At 38.1% G+C, this 27,564-nt stretch overlaps 1 long non-coding RNA gene across 2 annotated transcripts in view; it reads left to right on the top strand.

The window, feature by feature from the left end:
• The first annotated feature begins 4,135 nt into the window (after window positions 1-4,135).
• Window positions 4,136-27,564, top strand: part of LOC117063447 — a 52,005-nt gene continuing 28,576 nt past the window's right edge. For both annotated transcript variants that reach the window (XR_004428931.1, XR_004428932.1), the window contains exon 1: window positions 4,136-4,204. This is a non-coding gene — a long non-coding RNA (uncharacterized LOC117063447). The remainder of the gene's footprint in view (window positions 4,205-27,564) is intronic.

Consider the following 27,564-nt stretch of genomic DNA (forward strand, 5'->3'; position numbering starts at 1 on the left):
TTTAGCATAAAGCCTCTGTAAGCACCAAAAGAATATCTTGAAATATCTGGGATCTCATGACTCCTTTGTACCAGAGTTACTAGCTTGGGTTGGGTTCTCTCCCTTTTTTTGGTATTAATATATCTGATAATTGCCAAAACTATATAGGTCAATGTTCTCAACCACAAGAAAAGTAAATATTAAATACTTTAAGATAAAAGGGAATCCTTTTTATAATCAGGTAACCCTTTTCAATAGATACATGCTGGGTTGGAGGGACCTTGAATTGTAAAACAAATAGGAATGGGAAATTGACAAAGTTAATTTTACTTTAGAACTCTATTCCTTAAGCATGGGGCCCCAAAATAACCCAATTTTAATTGCCTGTTGTGTTTTTACTAGTAGAAATGCTCATTTTCCTTTGGATGGTTTTGTTTGTATGGAGTATTTGAGAAACAAAAAATATAGAAAAGTATCGAGCATAGTATATCAGAGACACATGTAATTAACATCCCTACATGTACAATTTTTAGTAAATTAATGTATGTTCTTTAATGCTGTAAATGAATAAAATGAATTTAAGCACCCTTTCTTCACAGAAAAGTATCTACTATGGTAACTCTGGTGTGAATCTTTCCAAGTTCAATGTTATATAGTTTTACATTTATATGGATATCTACAAGAAATGTAGTGATTTTTAGTGTATCTGTCTCTCTGAAATCTTATTGTTTTCATTCGAAGTGAAATTTTTCAGATCTGTGCATGTTGGTAAGATATGATATAGGCAGATCTCAATCTCTTCAACAGTTTCATCATTTCTGTAGTGTGAATATACCATATTTTATGTAGCTATTCTCCTAAGTACAGTAGTTTTCAGGATAATTTTCCCGATTATTCATTATCGTGAGTAATGCTGCGTTGAATACCCTTTTGTATTTCTCCTGTGCACATGGGTAAAATTTCCTTCAGGGGATGTGTCCAAAAGTGGAATTGGTGGAAGGTAGGGTTCACACATTTTCAACTTTAACGGATGCTGCTAATTCGTTGTCACTAATGTTATACCAGATTTACTCCCACCAACACTATATGCTAGCTGTGTTTTTGCCATGGTTGTTAGTGAATAGCAGTATAAGCATTTTTAATTAAAATTCATTTCAAATTAATGGGTATAAGGTATCAACATGTCATTTTAATGTGTACCTTCTTGATTACAAATGAAGCTGAATGTCTTTTCAGATGTTTGTTAGCCATTCTGCCTCCCTATTCTGTGGCTTGCATGTCCATTTTCTTGTAAGTAAGATATATCATATTTTATAGTAATACATTTAATAGAATAACTTCATGACATTACATTAGTCCATGGACATCTCAATGAAAATGTCTCTCTGAAATCTTATTTTTTTCATTCGAAGTGATATTTTTCAGATCTGTGCATGTTGGCAAGATATAGGCATATCTCAGTCTCTTCAACAGTTTCATCATTTCTGTAGTGTGAATATATCATATTTTATGTATCTATTCTCCTAAGTACAGTAGTTTTAGGATAATTTTTCCAATTATTCATTATTGTGAGTAATATTGTAAGGTCAGATTTCTGGGACATTGGATTTTTTATAAGCTTCTTGTTCACCTTTAGTAAATAAAAGGCATGGCAGAATCTCATTAAATGTAAAGGAGAACTTCCTCATTTACCTAGTCTTTCATTGTACTCTTTGTTGAGTACTCACCTGTGGTCCCAGGAGGTTAATATTCTCTATTTGATGTTTCTTAGTATAATATTTTGAGAATTTATAATACTCATACCATCAGAATTACTTTCTCAGGTTCATTCTAAAGAAACACTGATTTACTGTAATCCCAGCACTTTGGGAGGCCGAGACGGGCGGATCACGAGGTCAGGAGATCGAGACCATCCTGGCTAACATGGTGAAACCCCGTCTCTACTAAAAATACAAAAAACTAGCCGGGCGAGGTGGCGGGCGCCTGTAGTCCCAGCTACTTGGAGGCTGAGGCAGGAGAATGGCGTGAACCCGGAGGCGGAGCTTGCAGTGAGCCGAGATTGCGCCACTGCACTCCAGCCTGGGCAACAGAGCGAGACTCCGCCTCAAAAAAAAAAAAAAAAAGAAACACTGATTTACAATGTTTCTTTTAATTTCAATGAATTAAATACTTGTGTTTAAATTTTTTATTTTCTTCTAATCTACATTCTTTCCTCTGGTGATTTTTATACAGTTCAATAATTTTAAATATAATTTATATGTTGAAGACTCCCAAATTTATAATCTTACTATTGGCCTCCCCCCTAAATGCTACGCTCATATACCCAATTACCTTCTTGGCATATGGATGCCTCATAGGAAGCTCAAACAACACATTTAAGAACTCTTAAATATTTATCTTCCTACCTGCACTTCTCTACTCATATCATCTCACTAAAGGGCACCATAATTCACTGCAAATGATATTCTCCTCTGTCCTGTCACAGTACATATCCACTCTACTGACCAGTCCTATGCTTTACCTTCACAACACATTCTGCATTCATCTACCTTTCAACTCCATCATTGTCATCCAAGTCCAAGCGGACTTCATCTTACATCTTCTAACTTCCCCTTCTTGCTACCTTCTATTCAATCCACACAGCAGCCAGAATGATCTTTTAAAACATTTATAAACAATAGAAATTTTCAAAAAAGACACACATGTGGCCAAGAAGCATATAAAAAATGCTCCACATCACTAATCATTAGAGAAATGCAAATCAAAACCACAATGAGATACCATCTCATACCAGTCAGAATTGCTATTATCAAAAAGTCAAAACAAAAACAAACAAACAAAAACAGATGCTGGTGAGGCTGGAGGAGAGAAAAGGAAATGCTTATACACTGCTAGTGGGAATGTAAATTAGTTCAGCCATTGTGGAAGGAAGTTTGGTGATTTCTCAAAGAACTCAGAACTATCGCTTGACCCAGCAGTCTCATTATTGGGTATACACCCACAGAAATAGAAATCATTCTGCCAAAAAGACACATGCATTCATATGTTCATCACGGCACTCTTCACAATAGCAAAGACATAGAATCACCCTGAATGCCCATCAGCAGTAGACTGGATGAAGAAAATGTGGGACATTTATACCATGGAATACCACACAACTATAAAAAACAATGAGATCATGTCCCTTGCAGCAACATGAATGATGCTGGGGACCATTATCCTAAGCAAACTAACATGGGAACCGAAAACCAAATACCATATGTTCTCACTTACTTATAAGTGGGAGCTAAACATTGAGAACATATTGACACAAAGAAGGGAACAACAGAGAGTGGGGCCTACTTGAGGGTGGAGGGAGGGAGGAGGGTGAGGACTAAAAAACTATGTATCAGGTACTATGCTTATCACCTGGGTGATAAAATCATCTGTACATCCAATCCCCATGACATACAATTTACCTATATAACAAACCTGCACGTGTTCCCCTGAGCCTAAAAATTTTAAAAATAAACAACAATAAAAATGTAATTTTCATAGTTGCTTGGGGAAGTTCAAGATTATGATTCCAGTAGGTTTGGTGTCTGGTGAGGGCGTCTCTGCGTGGTATTCTCACATGGCAGAAAAGACTGAAGAAGTTAAAGGCTCCTTAAGCCCTTTGGTAAGGGCACTAGTTCAAGTTGTGAGGGCTGAGCCCTCTCTACCTAATCACCTTCCAAAGGCTCCATCTCTTAATACCTTCACCTTAAGGATTAAGTCCTAACATATTAATTTTAGAGGGACACATATATTCAAACCACAGCAGTAGCAAATAAGAATCAGGCTGTAAAACTGGGAACAATAAAGCAGTGTTTCTAAATGATTCATCCAAACACCTGCACACGAATTATGTGACTGGTTGTTTACAATGGTACTTTCGGTTCTCACGCAGGAGCTCCCAGCTCAATATTTCTGGGAGTCAGCCATCTAATCTGGGTTTTTATCAGTCTCCTTGGTGATTCTTGTCTACACTGATCAATCACACAATTCAGGCCAAATAATAAATGTGTACCTTTAGTCCCAAGAACAAAGAGAAGCAACATTGGGAAAATGTCATCACAGCAGAGTCTCATTCCAGAGAGAACCAGAGCCTGTGTGTTCATAGCTCTGTTTGTGTTCGTCACCACTTAACAAGGAGAGAGCACGCTGAGGTTGAGGAGCTCGGAAGAGTGAGCAGCGATTTTTCTTGGTGAGCTGACAATGATGCAGAGGAGGCAAAATGGGAAGTCGGTGTCTTAAGAAATTAATTGAGAGTGTTGAAAAGGAGCTTAGTGTTTTCTTTTTGATAATTTTAAAGCAGGTAGTTAAAGGTGAGTGTGTAACTTTTGAAGTAAAATAGGCTTCAGCTAACTATGTGGTAGCAAGCACATGGGAACTCCAATGAACATTTATTTTTAATCACTTAAGAAATGTAAATGTTCTCTTTACGTTAGTATAAAGAAGATTAAAGTTAAATTTAGCAGTAATTAATAAGAACAGTGGAAAATTCATCAAAAAATTATCAGACTATACCTAAATAGTCTACATTTTTAACGCTTGTTTTAATTTGTGTGTCTCTTTAAATGTGTGATGAAATATCTATTTTGAGGATGAGATTATTTGTTTTTATTTTAATAACTAATAGTTACAAGCAATAACCTCCAAACACAATTTACAAAAAGGATAAGGTGAGCAAACCGTATGTTTCTAGCTATGTACCAACCTAAATCAGATCCATATTAGAAGAGACTTAGAAGAACCAGATATAAAAGTAATAATTAATTGTAGTGAAGAGAGTCAATAAGGGGAAACTAGTTCACTCATCATAAGGTCAAGGAACAAAGAAAAGGCTGTATTTGACATTAATCCCCAAAGAATTCTTAGAGTGAAATCATAGAAATTAAGAAGTTTTTCTGTCATAAAACTTTCAACAAATAGATTAATTAGATGCGTTAAATTAGTGTTAGACCCTCTAACCATAAACAGCTACCACAACGGGATTGGTCACAACCCCCAGGTTTAAGTTATTAAAGCCTCAAATTGGAAAACTGACCAGCTACTATCAAATGACAGCATTTTGGTCAAAAAGATCTTGATACAGGACCATATTAAAATAAGAGAAGCAAGCAGGGAGGAATTAGATGTCATATATCCAAACACCAAATACAAAATACAAAATCAAATGGTAATCAGAAATGCACAGATGAGGAATATAGAAGAACTTCGCTTAAAATTTGTGCTTGAAAAGGGCAAATTGAATTTATAGGCTGTTATTGCTTGAAAGATCAGACTTATTGAATGCACACTTTCCTCTATCCTCTTATAAATCACAGAAAATGTACACATTTTTCTACTACTAGTGAAAACTACAGAAATCCTTTCAGTTGTCAACTAAAATCTAAGAAAAGATAAATCACCAACTATTTTGATGTTTCCCACATTGCTGGACCAAAAATGAAAAATCTATTCTTATAAAAATGTTTATTTTATTTTTTGCGGTTGCAGCAGGAGATAGAGATAGGGTTTTCAACTCAGGTGGGCCAGATGGCTAGAGAATCAATTCTTATCTGCACTCTCTTTATAAGTTGTGTAAATGTAGGCAAGACAGTCTTCTGTGGTCTAACTCTTCCAATCTCGGTGGTTTTTCCTTTCTATCCCACAAGAATTACGCTAACGTATGATCGTGTAATTAGCCATTTTTGAAAAGTTAACAGCATTGTATAAGTGGTATGTTTAACAAAGCCTTTGTATGAACAAACAGAAACTAAGAAGTTAGAAAATTGGAAATTTCTGGCCCAGGTTGAGCTATAAGAAAATCTACCTACCCAGAATCCATCGACCATGCAACAGAGGGCTGCCCACAGGTGCCCTACAGAGAGGTTTTTTCAGCCACATCAGAACTCTTTTCAATGGCTTAGCTCAGCCTTGCATTCTGGGAAGAAAAAAAAAAGTAAGATTCTTGATGTTCATACAGGGAGAACAATGGTATAGAAGGTTAATCCTCAGTGCTGATGTATGGACGACCCTGGATAGGAATGAAAATCTACCTTCATAATAACCTTAATTTCCTGTGAATTGTAGGAAACAAAGACTTGTAGGAAATGAGTAGGGCCATTTAAACAATGATGGCCTTTGTTTTTCATAAGCAGCAAAAATTAAGACTAGAGAGAAATCAGTAGGTGGACAGAATATTCAGTATCCAGATAAATCTTTAGGTTAAGCAAGAAAAAGAACAGGAGTTTCTTTGAAATATCAGGCACATGTTGTATGCACAAAAGCTCCATTAAGTCAAAGTGAAGGATTTAACAATAAGCTCTGTCATGACACCTAGCCAGGGCCCTGGATAATAGAGTCAGCACCTTCCACAAATGGCAGGCTATTCTAACTCAGCAAATAGAGCAGAAGACTTAAAATTAAGGGACAAAATTAATGAGTGTTAAAGTGCTTCTTTATAAGAGCTCTTAGTTCTCATTTGGCCCTATGTGAAGGTTCTGCTGTAAGGCAGACTTTAATAGAGACCAGCCAACCAATTCAATTAGCAAACATTAGAAAAGTCAAAATAATGAAGATGTCCAGTTTGAGTAAGTGAAGGAAGAATGAAGAACATGGTTCTGCAACCTGGAAAGGAAGAAGCAGACACCCAATTCTAAGAGAGACAGTCCAGGAAGGGGAGCTAGTTCTCCTGATCACCAGTGACAGCTTTCTGTTCTTGGAGTCTTGGCGATGGGCTGATAGACCTTCAGGTCAAGAACTGCTTACACTACTGTGGTTGGATATCAGTAGCCTTCTCCTCTTTAATTCCTGGTGGTGACTTTTGGAGCCGTTGGCTCCCAGGATGCCATCTCTTGAAGTGGCTGGTTTTATTCTGATCCTCTTTCACTATCATTTCTCTGTTTCAAACTGTCATGTCAGTGAAGTGGAACAAAAACAAAAACAATTCCCCTTCCCTAGGCGCCAGATCAAATTGCCAGAGGGAAAAACCCAGGACAGGCCGGGCATGGTGGCTCACACCTGTAATCCCAGCACTTTGGGAGGTCGAGGCAGGTGGATCACAAGGTCAGGAGATCGAGACCATTCTGGCTAACACTGTGAAACCACGTCTCTACTAACTAAAAATATTAAAAAGTAGCCAGGCATGGTGGTGGGCACCTGTAGTCCCAGCTACTCAGGAGGCTGGGGCAGGAGGAGCTTTCAGTGAGCCAAGATTGTGCCACTGCACTCCAGCCTGGGCGACAGAGCGAGACTCTTTGGCAAAAAAAAAAAATAAATAAAAGCCATGAGAAAGAACAAAACTGGATACACAAGTATCTGTTTACACAAAATACTAACTTCTCACTAGGCTTAAGTTAAAGAAGATGACAGTCCCTTAACACCTGCCAGCAACCCAGCAACCCACCTATCCACCCTAGGATGGAGATGGGACTCAGCATTACAACAGATCTTCTGAAGACACAACTCCACAAATCCTCCTGTTCTTCATTCTGCCAAGCTACATAACTGATCTAGCTGAGATTTCAGAGTGGTAGAATATGTGTGCATGTGCCGTCTAGCTTTGGACATTCTCAGCTACTGTATTTCTTGGTTAAAGCTAATTTTAACATCCTGGTACATATACAATGATAATAATATTACATTATCTGATAGGCCTCATTGTATATCTAAGTTGAAGACACTGCTAAGAAAGAACCCTTGGGAAATATTTCTTCCAAGTGTTATTAGAATAAATATTTTTCTGTAGCACTTGTGTTTGACTTTGTCTTGACAATGTGTATTGTGTTGCTGATCATACTTTTCTTTCTGTGTAAAATTCAGAGCCTAGTTTAGATCTGGCTGATAGCTAGTATATAGGACTCTATGGAGTGAAATTTTCTGAAACTTCATACCTGGCACCAGTTTCTTTGAATGACTGCCTTACTTTGATTTTTCTATTTGACTTCTGAAAGGCAATATAATATATTCTTAAGAGCTAAATTTTTGGAGCAGGACACATGCGGGGTTATACTCTGGCTTTACCATTGCTATCTGACCTTTTCATTTCTTCTCTAAGTCTCATTTTTCTTATCTGGGAAATTGTGATAGAAATAGTACCTGCTCCTGAAGATTATTATGGAAGCAATGCATATAAAGCATGTAGAACTTGCATATAGTGAATGTTCAAGAACTAGAGGATACCATGATTATTGTATTTATTTTAGCATTCTGTTCTTTATATATTTCTAAGTTGCCCTAAATTCTTTCTGGCAGTAAGTGAAAAGTGAATAAGTAAAGTAAAATAAGATATTTACATTTGCATAGCAGTTGCATTGTGCGGGTTACTTTAAAACATTATTTCTTCTTATTGACAAAAAAAAAAAAATAGCCCTTTTTTCTTGTGACAGAAATTCACTCAGAGAGGTGAAGTGGTTTTTCCAGGATTACACAATATGTGCGCAAAACATGAGTCCATGTCTTCTGATTCTAAGTCTGGTGAGCATTTCACTAGATTACATATTTTTGATAACATGAGACTATTACCGTCAATCATTTCCTAGTGAACATTATATAGCATCAGAATCTCAAAGTAGATTGAAAATATCCTACCAAACTGTATTTTTGCTTAGTTCCTTCTTTTATAGACTTTTGATTATTTTCAAAAACTAATTACCATCTTTTTTTCTTTGCCAAATACATTCCTTACTAACTGACCCTCCCCTATCAATTTTAACTCTGCCTCCAAGCCCTCTCTGTAGCCCCTCATCCCTCACATGTAAATTTTCTAGCAATCTTTTGTGTAATCTACCTGTGCTGTCTCTCACTTGCCCAGCCTACCGTGTCCCACACATCATAACCAAATGCAGGATAGGATGCATTTCTTTTCTGTTTAAACTGTTTCATTCACAATATAGCCTATGTGGGTCCTCTGTTAGCCTCCCTTTCAGCTCTCACATTCTGTCTGCCTTAAGGACCTACGTGATATAGCTACCTGCATACTATTAACAGTATTAAACTTTACCTGGGCCTTGTGCTCCCTGGAAAGAGGAACAATCACGGAACCACCTCACTCTTTTATATTCTAACAGCAAAGACTTCCCTGTTCTTACATATGCTGAAATAAGACCCACTTCTATTCTTCCTCAATGATGCCTTTGTTATATAAAACCTCAGTTTTTTTTCCCTCTCATCTTTGAATCATACCCCATTAATGAATGTCCTTCTTATTGAAATAGCAGGAATAAAATCCTCTCCTTAATTGTCTGACATATTTAGTCTTTCATGCCATCTGATATAGTTTGGATCTATGTCCCCACCCAAATAGCATGTGAAATTGCAATTCCTAGTGTTGGAGGCGGGGCCCGGTGGGAGGTGATTGGATTATCGGGTGGTTTCTCATCGTTTAACACCGTCCCCTTTAGTGTAGCCATTGCGATAGTGAGTTCTCCTGAGATCTGCTTGTTTAAAGTGTGTGGCACCTCCCCTCTGCCTCTTGCTCCTGCTCCCACTGTGTGAGATGTGCCTGCCCTGGCATTGCCTTCCACCATGAGTAAAAGCTCCCTGAGGCCTCCCCAGAAACAGAAACCACTATGCTTCCCATGTAGCCTGAAGAACCATGAACCTATTAAACCTCTTTTCTTTGTAAATTACCCAGTCTAAGGTATTTCTTGATAGTAATGCAAGAACAGACTAACTCATCATCAAACCTATTTTCTACTCCGATCCAACAAGAAGCCTCAACTTTAGACAAGACAATCTTCTTTGTTCCCTGTTTCACCTTTGGGTATGTGGTCCTTAACCTTTTGTTGATATTCTAGCCCTCCTCCTCCTCCATGCCTTGAAAAATTTTCTAATTTTGCGCCGTTCCTCATAACCCAGTTCAAACACCACCTCTCTCACTAAATCTTTCCTACTTATGTTATCTTTTGTTGACCTCCCCCGTTAAACTCCTACAGTTTCTATGGTTCATATCTCCTTATTTATCACATTATTACAAATGTGTTGGGTGCTGAAATATGTATTTCAAACAAGATTTGCAATTATTTGTCTCATCCCATTTTTTGGTCTTTCATGCTTTTTCTACTCCCAAGTTCTCCTCGGGGACAGGCATAGGAGCTGACAGTTAATCAGTACTCAATAGATATTTGCAATTAATCCCTATCTGGGCTTTTCTCTAGAAAAACAAAACCTGACCTGACATTCCTTCTATTACCTACCTAATTAAATAAAAATACCAAGGAATCAGATAATATTGCTAGTGATATGCTTATGAAAGGTTTTTAGCTACATAGTATATTTGTGGATACATTAATTATTTTAATTGAATTCTAATTGCTTTAGCATAACTTCAAATAATATTATTCTGGCTCTGTAACAGGACTTTCAGAATAATTTCTTGAATTAGGTAATAGAATGCTTTGGTATAAATAAATCAAGAAAAGGTACTAATATTACATGCAGTCTCTCTGCTAGGCATCCTCTGGTTTGGAGGAAGGAAGTGGACATTCTTTCATGTGACAAGTAACTTGAAAAGTTTTGTTTAACCTAGTTCTGTGAATTTAGCCTCTGGGATCTACAGAATTAGGGAGTGCTTTGTAAGACTGCACTTGGACCCTCGTGATAGTGAACATGACAGAGATAGGCAACACATAGCAGGAAATCTTTGGTATGAGGCAAACAAGAGTGGCGAGGTGGAGGTTGCAGTGAGCCGAGATTGTGCCACTGCACTCCAGCCTGGCGACAGAGCAACGTCTCAGAAAAACAAGAGTGGCCATAAAAACCGTCCCAATCCCAAATTCACAAGGAAGATAAGGTTCCTAGCTTGGGAAAGCCATCGAGACTAACATATAAGGTTTAATCTTTTTTTCACTCATGTGTTCATGAATACATACATGCACACGCACACACTTTGCCTTCTTTGAAATGTACCTGGATTATGCCAATCTGTACAAGATTTAATATCAAACTTCAGTCTTATTCTCTCAGCATTAAAATAAAAAGTCTAATTACATTACTGGTTCTTGGTTTATATTCATAATTGAAACCCTACATGATCTGAGTTCCAGCAGTGATTCTCCTCTTTCCCTAGATTCTCAATTATCATAATCATCGTTATCCTCGTTATTTGCTAGGTGTGTGGTGACCTGTAGCATCCAGTCACAGTGCTCCATTCTACATCCAAATGTGAATCAGTGACACCGAACCTAGAACACACAAGGTCCTTTATGTATTTGCACAGCTTTGTCAGATCTCTGAAGAAAAGTCAAAAGAAACAAAAAATATACTTCTTGCTTCTACTTTTTGTTTTACATATATGCAGGCATACAACCCCCATGCACTTATAAGCCACAATTACAATTTTGTTTAGGAGAGCCAACACTTTGCAACTTTTTCATTCTTCCTTTTCTCCTAGTTCTCATTTAAGATGCGTAACAAGTTCATCAAGGAGGTTAATATGTTAGTCTGTAAATATGAATTCAAAATAATAATTACCTTATTTTAAAATAACCAAGTGATGGCTAATCTTATGTGTCATCTTGGCTAGGCTATAGTGTCCAGTTGTTTGGTCACACACTAGTCCAGATGTTGCTGTGGAGGTACTTTTTAGATGTGAGATACACACACACACACACACACACACACACACGCTTGGATGAAAGAAAGATGAAAGAATGTATGTCTTTTGAATACACTTTCCCCCTTCTTTATTTCAACCTTCCGTGGTCTGCTATACCCCCAAAACTCCAGGGAACATATAACTGGTCCCTTCATCATCACAGCAGGGAAGAAAAAGAGCAATGACAAAGTGTTGCACTGCTGAATGTCTACGATGCAAGCAGAGCACCTAGAACTGTGGCCTTGAGCCCACACAACTGTTTGACCAAGTGGCAGCCCTGCTCCTGGGGCCCAGGACACACTCCCTGGAGCTCTCTTACCAGCTTGCACTCAGCTGGTGGTGTAAATGTGTGCAGGACTTTGGGTAGCTCAACAAGAATATAGCCAGAAAATAGATGCCAGTCTACCGTTCATTCAGTCAACTCAACTTGCTATGAGTTATTTTTTCAATGTCCCCTCCCTGTGATTCCTTCTCCACACAGTAGCAGTAATGGCTTCTCTGTGAGCACCACGCTCACCATCACACACTATCTCTCCTTCTCTGTGTCTTGCCGTATTGACGCACTGTGAGGTGGCTGTGATTTTTGCTGTCTCACTGGTCAGTCTCACTAAAGGATCATGTAGTAGTTTTTATCCTCAGTTTTGGGCCTCAGCTACAATTCTGGGATAACATTTGGTATCCCACTGGACATCTTGTTACATATATGAATAAGCTTTGGGCCTTACTGAAAAACATACTGAATTATAATTTTGATAAGCCCTAAATAGTTTATCATGAAAATGCTGTGCTATCACTGACTAGAAGGAGAAACATCCTTTAGTTCTGATGTTGAGAGGTACTGTGGTGTGCTAAGAAAAATAGAAAAAGGTCTTTGAGCCCTGGTGCTTGACTCTGGTCAACACAAACCTACAGGAGTAGCATTAAGTGAAGATTTTGCAGCTTTCTCTCATAATTCTGGTCTAAAAATGAAAAAGAAGATTGCAGAGTGAGGAATGAATTAGCTGGTATTGCTGTCTACATTGATCTTACTCACCAGATAATTGCTTGGCACCTTCACTCTGCCTTAGTGAACATCACCTAGCAGTTTCTGGATGACTGCCTGTGTTCTTGCTTTTATGTTTCTTTGATATGGAGACAGCCAGCTATGCCACAATTAACATTTCATGCCATGACCAGTAAATAAATAGGGCAAGTAAGATGAGACAAAACAAGATACCACACAGCAAATGTGAATGTAATAGTGGGAGAAAAAAAAATGCCTTGCTATTTATTCTGGTCCTTAGTACCTCCATGAGAATGTATTGCCTTAGCAACACAACACATTAAGTCTTCTTTCTTACGTACTTAGTCAAGATAAAGTGTCATAATCAGTATCATGTATTGAAACTCACGAGAGGTATTAACAATAACATTGCATTTAACAAGAAACACAATAAACAGGTCCACCAACTAAATATACCTAATCAGCATCTGTTTCCAGAAAGTGCGAAATACCTTTTAGAGTCTATTCTCATTTCTGTTGATCTCATCCTTGGAAGTGTAATAAAATTTAAGGCTCAGCTTCCTTTGTAAGAGTCAGAGAGATGCTCTGCCTAGCAGGTTGCAGAGGAAATCAGAATAAGAAAGCCATATTTTTTTCTGACTCTCTTAATAAATCATTCTTCATTAAGCCTTTTTGTCTTTTCTGAGAAATTTATTTCCTTCCCCAAAATTAAATCAAAAAAATGTGGAGTTTTCACATATTTGTGAATTTTCCAAAATTTCACCTGTTATTGATTTCTAGTATCATACCACAGTGGCCAAGAAAACATGCTTGATATGATTTCAATCTCCTTAAAGTTGTTAAGACTTGTTTTGTGGCCTTGTGGCCTATATGATCTAACCTGGAACATGTTGTGTGTGTATTTCAGAAGTGTATTCTACAGTTGTTAGATTAAATGTTCTATATACGTCTGTTGAGTACATTTAGTCAAATGTGTAGCTCAAGTCAAATGTTTCCTTATTGATTTTCTGTCTGGACAATCGGTCCATTGTTGAAAGAGGGATGTTGAAGTCCCCTACTATTGTTGTATTGTAGTCTATCTCTCCCTTTAGATTAATATTTTTGCAACATAACTAATCATAGGAGAAATGCAAATTAAAACATCAATGAGATACTACCTCACACCTGTTAGAATGGCTATTATCAAGGAAAAAAAAAGGATATGACAAGTGTTGGTGATAACAAGAGACAACAAATGTGGAGAAAAGGGAATCCTTACACACTACTGATGGAAATGTAAATTAGTACAGCCATTGTGGAAAATAGTATGGAGATTCTTCAAAAAATTAAAAATAGAACTGTCATATGATCCAGTAATCCCACTTCTAGGCACATAGCCAAAGAAAATGAAATTAGTATGTCAAAGAGATTTCTCTACTTCATGTTCATTGCCACATTATTTATAATAGCCAATATATCAAATCAACTTAAGTTGATCCATTCATTTGGATAGATCTAAAAAATGAATGGATAAAGAAAATGGGGGTATATGTACACAAAGGAATATTATTTGGCCATTAAAGAAAAAAAATCCTATCATTTGCAAAAACATTTTATTTTTCCATAAGTTATTGGGGTACAGGTGGTATTTGGTTACGTGAGTAAGTTCTTTAATGGAGATTTGTAAGAACCTGGTGCACCCATCACCTGAGCAGTATACATTGCACATTATTTTTTATCTGTTATCCCTTCCCCCCAACTTCCTAAAGTTCATTGTATCATTCTCATGCTTTTGCATCCTCGTAGCTTAGCTCCCACATATCAGTGAAAACATAAGATGTTTGGTTTTCCATTCCTGAGTTTACTTCACTTAGAATAATAGTCTCTAACCTCATCCAGGTTATTGCAAATGCTGTGAATTCATTCCTTTTTATGGCTGAATAGTATTTTATCATATATATATACACACACACACGCACACACACACGTATCAGAGTTTCTTTGTCCACTTGTTGATTGATAGGCATTTGGGTTGGTTCCATGAATTTGCTATTGTGAATTGTGCTGCTGTAAACATGCGTGTGCCAGTATCTTTTTTGAATAATGAATGACCGCTTTTCCTCTGGGTAGATACTCAGTAGTGGGATTGCTGGATCAAATGGTAGTTCTACTTAAAGTTCTTTAAAGCATCTCCACATTGTTTTCCATAGTGGCTATACTAGTTTAGATTCCCACCAGTAGTGCAGAAGTGTTCCCTGATCACCGCATCCATACCAACATCTACTGTTTTTTGATTCTTTGATTATGGCCATTCTTATAGGAAGAAGGAGGTATTGCACTGTGGTTTTGATTTGCATTTCCCTGATCATTAGTGATGTTGAGCATTTTTCATATGTTTGTTGGTCATTTGTATATCTTCATTTGAGAATTACCTGTTCGTGTCCTTAGCCCACTTTTTGATGGGATTGTGTTTTTCTTACTGATTCGTTTGAGTTCATTGTAGATTCTGGGTATTAGTCCTTTGTCAGATGCATAGATTGTGAAGATTTTCTCCCACTCTGTGGGTTGTCTGTTTACTCTCCTGACTATTTCTTTTTCTGTGTAAAAGCTCTTTAGTTTAATTAGGTCCAAGCTATTTACTTTGCTTTTATTGCCATTGTTTTTGGGTTTTTGGTAATGCAGGATAGGTAGGCAGAAGGCTGCTTGAAGAAAAGGGGATAATCTTGGTGGTGTGAGGACTTATTCTAGTCCGTGCAGCAATTTCTTTGAATCTATAAACAACCTCAGAACAATCTCAGTCATTTATGCCAATAAGGTTTATCTTTTCCTCAAGGTGGTTAGTCTTGGGAGGGAGAATAACCCGTCCACTCTGGGACAAAGAAAAGTCATGTTCCCTCATTAGTTGTAGATAATCTGAGATGACAAACATTCAGACTTCAGGTACGAGGAGTGCAGGGACTCCATCAGGACTTTGAATCCATCAGGGCTTTAAATATTAGGCCTCATCTTTTCCTCTTGTTTGAGCTACAAGGTTTTCTATTTGTTAGGAAGATAAGATTTTCCTAAACTGAGGAGCTGATGGACAGAAGTAAAATGTGATGTTGGCCGGGCACAGTGGCTCACACCTATAATCCCAGCACTTTGGGAGGCGGAGGCGGGTGGATCACGAGGTTAGGAGATCGAGACCATCCTGGCTAACACGGTGAAACCCCGTCTCTGCTTAAAAAAAAAAATAAAAAAGGTACAAAAAATTAGCTGGACATGGTGGTGGGTGCCTGTAGTCGCAGCTACTCGGAAGGCTGAGGCAGGAGAATGGTGTGAACCGGGAGGCGGAGCTTGCAGTGAGCCGAGATCGTGCCACTGCACTCCAGCCTGGGCGACAGAGCAAGACTGTCTCAAAAGAGAAAAAAAAAAAATAAAAAAGGTACAAAAAATTAGCTGGACATGGTGGTGGGTGCCTGTAGTCGCAGCTACTCGGAAGGCTGAGGCAGGAGAATGGTGTGAACCCGGGAGGCGGAGCTTGCAGTGAGCCGAGATCGTGCCACTGCACTCCAGCCTGGGCGACAGAGCAAGACTGTCTCAAAAGAGAAAAAAAAAAAAAAGTAAAATGTGATGTCAGGAAGACTGAATTTTTCTAGACACTAGAGATTCAGTAGTTAGTAGTACATAACATAAAAAGTCACTACCATCAAATCCATTTTTAAAGTATCAGAAGTGATAAGTTCTGTAAAGAAACTTCCTTTGCTGTTGGTTGAGGAAGGACTGTCTAAAGAGGTTGTATTTAGGCTGACACCTGAAAGACAAGGAGACAGCTAGGTAAAAATCTCGAGCATTCCTGGGAGAGGAAACAGCATGCAAAAGTCCTAAAATGGGGGAAGTTTGGCATATTTTAAGAGCACAGAGAAGGCTGGTAGCTGGAAGGGAGTATAGTGTAGTACAGGGGTTTCTTCAGGCTCAACTGCTGACATTTTAAAGTATTTATCAATAATTGAAGATAATATTAAATACCATGAATTAATCAAGAGAATTAACAGAACAACAAGAAATGTATAAGGTCTATGAGCACAAAACAATAATGCACTCCTCAAGGACAAAAGAAGTCGTGAACAAATGCAAAGATGGAAAGTATGGACTGGGAAGACACAATATCGCAAAGACTCAAAAGAATGTAAATTCTCCAAAGTCAATCAGTAGCTCTAATATGATTTCAATATTAATACCAATAGGATTTTATTCTTGCACCTGGACAAAGTAATGATCAATTCATATGAAAATATGAACAAGTCAAGAAAACTCAAAAACATTCTGAAAAATAAGAGTAATGAAGAAGAACCAACCCTGTAAGATACTAAAACATATTATACAACCTAAATAATTATAGCATTGTGATACAGGCTCAAGAAGAGGCAATGCTGTAACAAAATAGAATCCACTTATATAGGAGCCCAGCGCAGCTCAAGGAGGTCAGCCTGCCTCTGTAGACTCCATCTCTGGGGACAGGGCATAGCTAAACAAAAACCAGCAGAAACCTCTGCAGATGTAAAAGTCCCCATCTGACAGCTTTGAAGAGAACAGTGGTTCTCCTAGCACAGAGGTTGAGATCTGAGAATGGAGAGACTCCCTGCTCAAGTGGGTGCCTGACCCCTGAGTAGCCTAACTGGGAGACATCCCTCACTAGGGGCAAACCAACACCTCACACCTCACACAGCGGGGTACACCTCTGAGACAAAGCTTCCAGAGCAAGAATCAGACAGCAATACTCGCTGTTCAGCAATATTCTATCTTCTGGAGCCTCTGCTGCTGATACTCAGGCAAAGAGGGCCTAGAGTGCACCTCAAGCAAACCCCAACAGACCTGCAGCTGAGGGTCCTGACTGTTAGAAGGAAAACTAACAAGCAGAAAGGATACTCAAACCAAAACCCCATCAGTACGTCACCATCATCAAAGACCAAAGGCAGATAAAATGACAAAGATGGGGAAAAAGCAGAGCAGAAAAGCTGGAAATTCAAAGAATCAGAGTGCATCTCCCCCTCCAAAGGAATGCAGCTCATCGCCAGCAACGGAACAAAGCTGGACGGAGAATGACTTTGACAAGTTGAGAGAAGAAGGCTTCAGTCCATCAAACTTCTCAGAGCTAAAAAGGAGGAACTATGTACCCAGCGCAAAGAAACTAAAAACCTTGAAAAAAGAAGGGATGAATGGATAACAAGAATAATCAATGCACAGAAGGCCATACAAGAACTGATAGAGATGAAAATCATAACACGAGGACTACGTGACAAATACACAAGCTTCAGTAACCGATTCGATCAACGGAAAGAAAGGGTATCAGTGATTGAAGATCAAATGAATGAAATGAAGTGAGAAGAGAAGTGTAGAGAAAAAAGAGGAAAAAGAAATGAACAAAGCCTCCAAGAAATATGGGGTTATGTGAAAAGACCAAATCTACGTCTGATTGGTGTGCCTGAAAGTGACAGGGAAAATGGAACCAACTTGGAAAACACTCTTCAGGATATCATCCAGGAGAACTTCCCCAACCTAGTAAGGCAGGCCAACATTCAAATTCAGGAAATACAGAGAACGCCACAAAGATGCTCCTCGAGAAGAGCAACTCCAAGACACGTAATTGCCAGATTCACCAAAGTTCAAATGAAGGAAAAAATCTTAAGGGCAGCCAGAGAGAAAGGTCGGGTTACCCACAAAGGGAAGCCCATCAGACTAACAGCAGATCTCTCAGTAGAAACTCTCCAAGCCAGAAGAGAGTGGGGGCCAATATTCAACGTTCTTAAAGAAAAGCATTTTCAACCCAGAATTTCATATCCAGCCAAACTAAGTTTCATAAGTGAAGGAGAAATAAAATCCTTTACAGACGAGCAAATGCTTAGAGATTTTGTCACCACCAGGCCTGCCCTACAAGAGATCCTGAAGGAAGCACTAAACATGGAAAGGAACAACCAGTACCAGCCATTGCAAAAACATGCCAAAATGTAAAGACCATCAAGGCTAGGGAGAAACTGCATCAACTAACGAGCAAAATAACCAGCTAATATCATGACAGAACCAAGTTCACACATAAAATATTAACCTTAAATGTAAATGGACTAAATGGTTCAATTAAAAGACACAGACTGGCAAATTGGATAAAGAGTCAAGACCCATCAGTCTGCTGTATTTGGGAGACCCATCTCACATGCAGACACCCACATAGGCTCAAAATAAAGGAATGGAGGAAGATCTACCAAGCAAATGGAAAACAAAAAAAAGCAGGGGTTGCAATCCTCGTCTCTGATAAAACAGACTTTAAACCATCAAAGATCAAAAGAGACAAAGAAGGCCATTACATAATGGTAAAGGGATCAATTCATCAGGAAGAGCTAACTATCCTCAATATATATGCATCCAATACAGGAGCACCCAGAATCATAAAGCAAGTCCTTAGAGACTTACAAAGAGACTTAGACTCCCATACGATAATAACGGGAGATTTTACCACCCCACTGTCAACATTAGACAGATCAATGAGACAGAAAGTTAACAAGGATATCCAGGAATTGAACTCAACTCTGCACCAAGCAGACCTAATAGACATCTACAGAACTTTCCACCCCAAATCAACAGAATATACATTCTTCTCAGTACCACATTGCACTTATTCCAAAATTGTCCACATCGTTAGAAGTAAAGCACTCCTCAGCAAATGTACAAGAACAGAAATTATAACAAGCTGTCTCTCAGACCACAGTGCAAACAAACTAGAACTCAGGACTAAGAAACTCAATCAAAACCGCTCAACTACATGGAAACGGAACAGCCTGCTCCTGAATGACTACTGGGTACATAACAAAATGAAGGCGGAAATAAAGATGTTCTTTGAAATCAGTGAGAACAAAGATACAACATACCAGAATCTCTGGGACACATTTAAAGCAGTGTGTAGAGGGAAATTTATAGCACTAAATGCCCACAAGAGAAAGCTGAAAAGATCTAAAATTGACACCCTAACATCACAATTAAAAGAACTAGAGAAGCAAGAGCAAACACATTCAAAAGCTAGCAGAAGGCAAGAAATAACTAAGATCAGAGCAGAACTGAAGGAAATAGAGACACAAAAAACCAATGAATCCAGGAGCTGGTTTTTGAGATCAACAAAATTGATAGACCACTAGCAAGATGAATAAAGAAGAAAAGAAAGAAGAATCAAATAGATACAATAAAAAATGATAAAGGGGATATCACCACCGACCCCACAGAAATACAAACTACCATCAGAGAATACTATAAACACCTCTATGCAAATAAACTAGAAAACCTAGAAGAAATGGATAATTTCCTGGACACTTACACTCTCCCAAGACTAAACCAGGAAGAAGTTGAATCCCTGAATAGACCAATAGCAGGCTCTGAAATTGAGGCAATAATTAATAGCCTGCCAACCAAAAAGAGTCCGGGACCAAACAGATTCACAGTCGCATTCCACCAGAGGTATAAGGAAGAGCTGCTACCATTCCTTCTGAAACTATTCCAGTCAATAGAAAAAGAGGGAATCCTCCCTAACTCATTTTATGAGGCCAACATCATCCTGATACCAAAGCCTGACAGAGACACAACAAAAAAAGAGAATTTAAGACTAATATCCCTGATGAACATCAATGCAAAAATCCTCAATAAAATACTGGCAAACTGAATCCAGCAGCACATCAAAACCTTATCCACCATGATCAAGTGGGCTTCATCCCTGGGATGCAAGGCTGGTTCCACATACACAAATCAATAAACATAATCCAGCATATAAATGGAACCAAAGACAAAAACCACATGATTATCTCAATAGATGCAGAAAAGGCCTTTGACAAAATTCAACAGCCCTTCATGCTAAAAACTCTTGATAAACTAGGTATTGATGGGACGTATTTCAAAATAATAAGAGCTATTTATGACAAACCCACAGCCAATACCATACTGAATGGGCAAAAACTGGAAAAATTCCCTTTGAAAACTGGCACAAGACAGGATGCCCTCTCTCACCACTCTTATTCAACATAATGTTGGAAGTTCTGGCTAGGGCAATCAGGCAAGAGAAAGAAATCAAGGGTATTCAGTTAGGAAAAGAAGAAGTCAAATTGTCCCTGTTTGCAGATGACATGATTGTATATTTAGAAAACTCCATCGTCTCAGCCCAAAATCTCCTTAAGCTGAAAGAAACTTCAGAAAAGTCTCAGGATACAAAATCAATGTGCAAAAATCACAAGCATTGTTATACACCAGTAACAGACAAACAGAGAGCCAAATCATGAATGAACTCCCATTCACAATAGCTTCAAAGAGAATAAAATACCTCGGAATCCAACTTACAAGGGATGTAAAGGCCCTCTTCAAGGAGAACTACAAACCACTGCTCAGTGAAATAAAAGAGGACACAAACAAATGGAAGAACATTCCATGCTCATGGATAGGAAGAATCAATATTGTGAAAATGGCCATACTGCCCAAGGTTATTTATAGATTCAATGCCATCCCCATGAAGCTACCAATGACTTTCTTCACAGAATTGGAAAAAACTGCTTTAAAGTTCATATGGAACCAAAAAAGAGTCCACATTGCCATGACAATCCTAAGCCAAAAGAACAAAGCTGGAAGTATCACGCTACCTGACTTTAAACTATACTACAAGGTTACAGTAACCAAAACAGCATGGTACTTGTATCAAAACAGTGATATAGACCAATGGAACACAACAGAGCCCTCAGAAATAATACCACACATCTACAGCCATCTGATCTTTGACACACCTCAAAAAAACAAGAAATGGGGAAAGGATTCCCTATTTAATAAATGCTGCTGGGAAAATTGGCTAGCCATAAGTAGAAAGCTGAAACTGGATCCTTTCCTTACTCCTTATATGAAAATTAATTCAAGATGGATTAGAAACTTAAATGTTAGACCTAAAACCATAAAAACCTTAGAAGAAAACCTAGGTAATACCATTCAGGACATAGGCATGGGCAAGGACTTCATGTCTAAAACACCAAAAGCAACGGCAGCAAAAGCCAAAATTGACAAATGGGATCTAATTGAACTAAAGAGCTTCTGCACAGCAAAAGAAACTACCATCAGAGTGAACAGGCAACCTACAGAACAGGAGAAATTTTGTGCAATCTACTCATCTGACAAAGGGATAATATCCAGAACCTTCAAAGAACTCAAACAAATTTATAAGAACAAAACAAATAACCCCATCAAAAAGCGGGCAAAGGACATAAACAGATACTTCTCAAAAGAAGACATTCATACAGCCAACAGACACATGAAAAAATGCTCATCATCACTTGCCATCAGAGAAATGTAAATCAAAACCACAAAGAGATACCATCTCACAGCAGTTAGAATGGCAATCAGTAAAAAATCAGGAAACAACAGGTGCTGGACAGGATGTGGAGAAATAGGAACACTTTTACACTGTTGGTGGGACCGTAAACTAGTTCAACCATTGTGGAAAACAGTATGGCGATTCCTCAAGGATCTAGAACTAGAAATACTATTTGACCCAGCAATCCCATTACTGGGTATATACCCAAAGGATTATAAATCATGCTGCTATAAAGACACATGCACATGTATGTTTATTGCAGCACTATTCACAGTGGCAAAGACTTGGAATCAACCCAAATGGCCATCAGTGACAGACTGGATTAAGAAAATGTGGCACATATACACCATGGAATACTATGCAGCCATAAAAAAGGATGAGTTTGTGTCCTTTGAGGGACATGGATGCAGCTGGAAACCATCATTCTCAGTATACTGTCACAAGAACAGAAAACCAAACGCCACATGTTCTCATTCATAGGTGGGAACTGAACAATGAGATCACTTGGACACAGGAAGGGGAACATCACACACTGGGGCCTATTGTGGGGAGGGGGGCAGGGGGAGGTATAGCATTAGGAGATATACCTAATGTAAATGACGAGTTGGTGGGTGCAGCACACCACCATGGCACATGTATACATATGTGGCAAGCCTGCACGTTGTGCACATGTACCCTAGAACTTAAAGTATAATAATTTTAAAAAAAGAAAGAAAAAAAAAATCCACTTATATAAACAAATGCCAATGGTAATTTAATAGAAAATAAAAGTGGTATTTTAAATCTATGAGAAAAATATTAAGAATTAAATGATATTGGGGTAACTGGGTTAGCCATGTAGAGAAATATAACTTAGATCTAAACCAGCACTTTATTTAAGAATAAATTCTCAGGAGAATATAACAATAGTGGAAGAATTATTTATAATCACAAAGTGTAGGAGACCTTTCTACTTAAAAACAATACCCTAAAGCCATAAAACAAAAGAAAAAATTGAAAAAATCGGCTATATAAAAATTTTAAATAAGTATTCATGGAAAAATCACTATGAAAAGATCAAAAGAAAACAAATTCAGAAAATATATTGCAGTCTTATTACAAAGAATTCATTTAACATATTAAGAGCTTCTACCAATTGATAAAAGATCAACAATCCAGTAGAAATTTGGTCATTTATATACAATTTCTGACTTTAATATTGAACCATCTGAATATATTACCTTTCAAAAGACATAAAAAATATAAACTTAAAAATAGAGATTTTTCTGACTACTATTGTGTTATATTTTCAATAAGGACTATCACACTTAGATATTGAGTTGTATAAGTGAGTGTTTCTGTGGAAGCTGATAAATGTTGAGTTTCATAGCTGAGTTCACACAGTAGGAATATTAGCATATGCACAATATACAAAATCGATCTGCGACCTGAAGAAGTGGTTCAAAGGCAGAGGTAACTGTAAGAACGTAAACCTATTACACAACAACCTTTCCCCATCCTCACACACAACTGTTGAATTGACAGAAATTTGAGGGAAAATTTTAGGCTTCTGGTAGGGGAGGGAGGGGCAAAACTAAATATTTAGGAAATCTTAGTTCTTAAGTGTAATCAGGTGACGTTTGGGTTATTAAAGAATAAAGCAGAGAACTAGAAGTAAAAAAAAAAAATCTAGATTCAAAATCAATCTGTGCTGGCTGATATAATGAATGGGCACAAAATCAAATGATAGGAATATCTGAATCTCCACAGTAACACAAGTATCTAGCACAGGGCCTGGAAGAGACAAAAGACTCAATACTCATCCCTTCACTTACCTTTCTCATTTAGATATTGGTTTTGTTGACATGACTATCTCACCCACATTAGGAACAATCTGAAACAAGCGTATTAGTTGCTATTTGATGGGGAAAAATCACATGGCTTAAACAAAAGAAAGTAGTATTTCCCTCTCATGTTAAAAAAAAAAAAAAGTTCAGATTTAAGAAGTCCTGGTCTTGTAGGGATGCTCTATTGCTGTCAACAGGAACTCAGGTTCTTATCATTCTGTTTACCATGTTAGAACATGGCTTCCATGTTCAAAGTCACTTCATAGTTCCAGGCAGTTGCTGGAGCTCCAGCTATCAAATCCAGTCTTCACAATAATAGGAATGAAATAAGTTCACAACAGGAACTCAGGTTCTTATCATTCTGTTTACCATGTTAGAACATGGCTTCCATGTTCAAAGTCACTTCATAGTTCCAGGCAGTTGCTGGAGCTCCAGCTATCAAATCCAGTCTTCACAATAATTAGGAATGAAATAAGTTCACAACAGGAACTCAGGTTCTTATCATTCTGTTTACCATGTTAGAACATGGCTTCCATGTTCAAAGTCACTTCATAGTTCCAGGCAGTTGCTGGAGCTCCAGCTATCAAATCCAGTCTTCACAATAATTAGGAATGAAATAAGGCACCAAAAAAAGTACATACTATGTGTGGCAGTTATTGATTTATTGCCTCTCAGCTCCACATCTACTCTGCCCTGCCTTTGTGATACTAGCACTTGACCCTATAAACATTCTCCTTAGCCAGTTTACTCAATATTAGGCTTGTCCAAAAATGGCTGTCGAGGATCACTGCAAATCTGCAGCCAAAGCGGCTTTCCCTGATGGCTCAATGATAATGTTTTTGGTGTGTCCTGCAGCTGGCAGATTAGCATTTGAGTTGCCCAGTAGTGCTCACTCCAGCAGCCCCCACAGACCCATGCAGGGCTGTGCCCTCCAGCAAATTCTTCCATCAACAGGCAGGCCACTTCTATAGGCCAGTTCTAGTTCACACCTTCCAGAAAAGTTCTCGGCCACAGCAGGCTGCTTGTTCCCGTGACAACTAAACCCTCTCCAACCAGGTATAAATCCTAGGGGTGAGAGTACAGCCTTCTTTAAATTCCTAGTTTATTGACCACCCTCAGCTCTAAATGCAGTTTGTTTTGCTACTTTTGTATTCCTTATAATCCTCTTTTAACCATTTTAGTGATTATTCTTTCCTGTTTAATGATTTATATTAATTTTTCCCTGTTCAAATTCATGATATTGTTTCTGTCTCCTGATGAGACCTTGGCTGATCAACTGTATGATCCTGTTTACATGAAATTCAAAATCAAGCAAAACAAATCCAACTTTTTCCTCTGGGAACGTTATTGACAGGGACAGTCATAAGGGAGGTTTCTGAGGTTCTGAAAATATTTTATATTTTAATCTGGGTAATGGTTTCCCAAGTATATGTGCATGTGAAAATCCATTGACTTACATGATTAATGTTTGTGCACCTTCTCTATATGAATTATTATTTCTCAATCACAACAGTGAATAACAATGTATGTTGCAAGCTAGAAGAGGAGGTAAATAGATGGTCAAAAAGAGAATCTTGTGTAGCTGAACCAACCCCTTTTAAGAAGTTCCCCAGTAGTATCACACTGCAGTCACTCTGAATGCCACGGACTTGAATAAAATCCCATGGCCATAACTAGCTGCAAGAAAGGTTCAGTGGCAATATGCCTATCTAAAATCAGGGTTCTCTAAAGCAGGGAGGAAAGAAAGAATGGATGCTGGTGTAAGCAACTAGCAATTTCTGCTGCAATAGTTGTTATATTAAATTACCAAATATTTATTGAGTGATATAGCCATAGTATTAAGGCCTGAGGATATAGCGATTAACTAAATCGGCAGGGCTTTTGCTTTCATGGAAGTTATATTTTAACACTTGGCTCTTAGAAGGCTATAAACAAATGTTTGGCGGATAAGTAGGTGAACGATGAGGAAATGAGTGAATGGATAAGCAGTAAATAAATACACAAACATATAAATATCATTGTTTCAACGAGGCAAACTCACTTAGGGAACTGCAAGCACAACTGTAATCTTGAGAAGAATATATACCCTACTAGGAAGATGTAAAGGGTGGGTATGGCTGATGTATCATACCAGAGAAGCTTAAGCTATAAGTCACTCCATAGAAGTGAATTATCAGTGGAGGACAGAGCTGTACTTCCTTTATTGATTCTAAATCAATGTGTCACCTCTTTCAGAGCCCAGTTGGAGTTTGAGATCTCCCAGATATATGGTTTAAAATATAATGATGAAGAAAGGCATCAGCTAAAAGGCACATAACCAAATTCCAGAGAAACACCTGCTACCCCTGAGTGATAAGAAAGCATTTAGAAACCAAAGACTTCTCAGAAAACAGTTCACCTTGGCTGAGATTTTTTGAGCCTCAAGTTTGGATTTCGCCACAGAAGGCTCTCTGCCTTTTTCAGGGTCTCTTGAGACACTTTTTGGATGCCTATCACCGCACAGCACATACACACAAATCTTCTTTAAAGCGCTGAATTGGACAAGACCCATTACCTGCCTTGAGAGTAAGAAATGAAAACCAAAATGGGGATACCAGTAGAGAGGACAGAGTGGGGCTGGATTTTGAGGAACAAATGCTCACAGGATGATGAGAGGAGAAGAAAGAGAAAGCCCAAAGTAGAATTGTCATTTCAAATGTCAGGAGTAGCCAGGCAGGGTGGCTCACACCTACAATCCCAGCATTTTGGGAGTCCCAGCCAGGAGAATCACTTCAGCCCAGGAGCTTATGACCAGCTTAGGCAACGTGGTGAAACCCATCTCTTCAAAAAATACAAAACTTAGCAGAGCATGGTAGTGCACACTTCAGGAGGCAGAGGTGGGAGGATTGTTTGAGCGCAGGAGGTTGAGGCTGCAGTGAGCCATGGGCATGCATTACACTCCACCCTGGACAGTGGAGCAAGACCTTGTTTTGATTTTTTAAAAAAATATATCAGAAGCACATAACTGAAAATAAAAGTCTCTGTAGGTGGGTATGTCAAAGATGGTAGAATGGAAACACACAAATATTGGCTGTCATGTTCTTTTTACAGTGGCACTGAAATCCTGTATGGGGCTGTTTTTCTAAATTAGACAGAGGATTTAATTACAAAAAATAGCCCAGGAGGCCAGTGCTTCTGCATCTTAATTTTGTAGCTATGAGCGATGACCTCTCCAAACCCGTTTTGTCAGCCATAAAATGGAGGATTGTAATACATAACGTGAGTGGCTGCCAAAACAATAATATAATTCCTTTGAGAAAAATTAAATATAATTAAATGTTATCTGTGAGATAGGTACCTATTCTTTAAAAGTTTAAGAATGAATCATAAATCATTACCATTTCCTGCCTGGAAATCAGAAGTTCTAATAGGAGCTATTTAATAGGTGCTTGGCATGTCATTTTTATTCATACTAGGCCTTCTGTACGTTTAGTCAATTCATTTTATAATGAGATGGAAATGTTCCTGTGATAATACCCAACTGTAATGGAAGGGTTTGTAATAGGATGCTATGGTATACAGAATACGGAATCATGCTCTAGTTATTTATTTATTCACTTATTTACATATACCCTGACTCATTCTTTAAAAAAAGAATTTGAGATGATTGCAGCATAAACACAATAACATGATCAAATATAAATGAAAAAGGGAAAAAAGACTATCAGGGCAAAGATAAATTAGATGACATTGAGAAAAATAAGAAATGTATTCTGTAAGGGATTACATAGTTGCTATAATTTATATCTGAATTTGTTTCTGAACTTTC

The sequence above is a fragment of the Trachypithecus francoisi genome, unplaced genomic scaffold (assembly GCF_009764315.1).
Source record: "Trachypithecus francoisi isolate TF-2019V2 unplaced genomic scaffold, Tfra_2.0 Lachesis_group18, whole genome shotgun sequence".
Lineage (NCBI taxonomy): Eukaryota > Metazoa > Chordata > Mammalia > Primates > Cercopithecidae > Trachypithecus > Trachypithecus francoisi.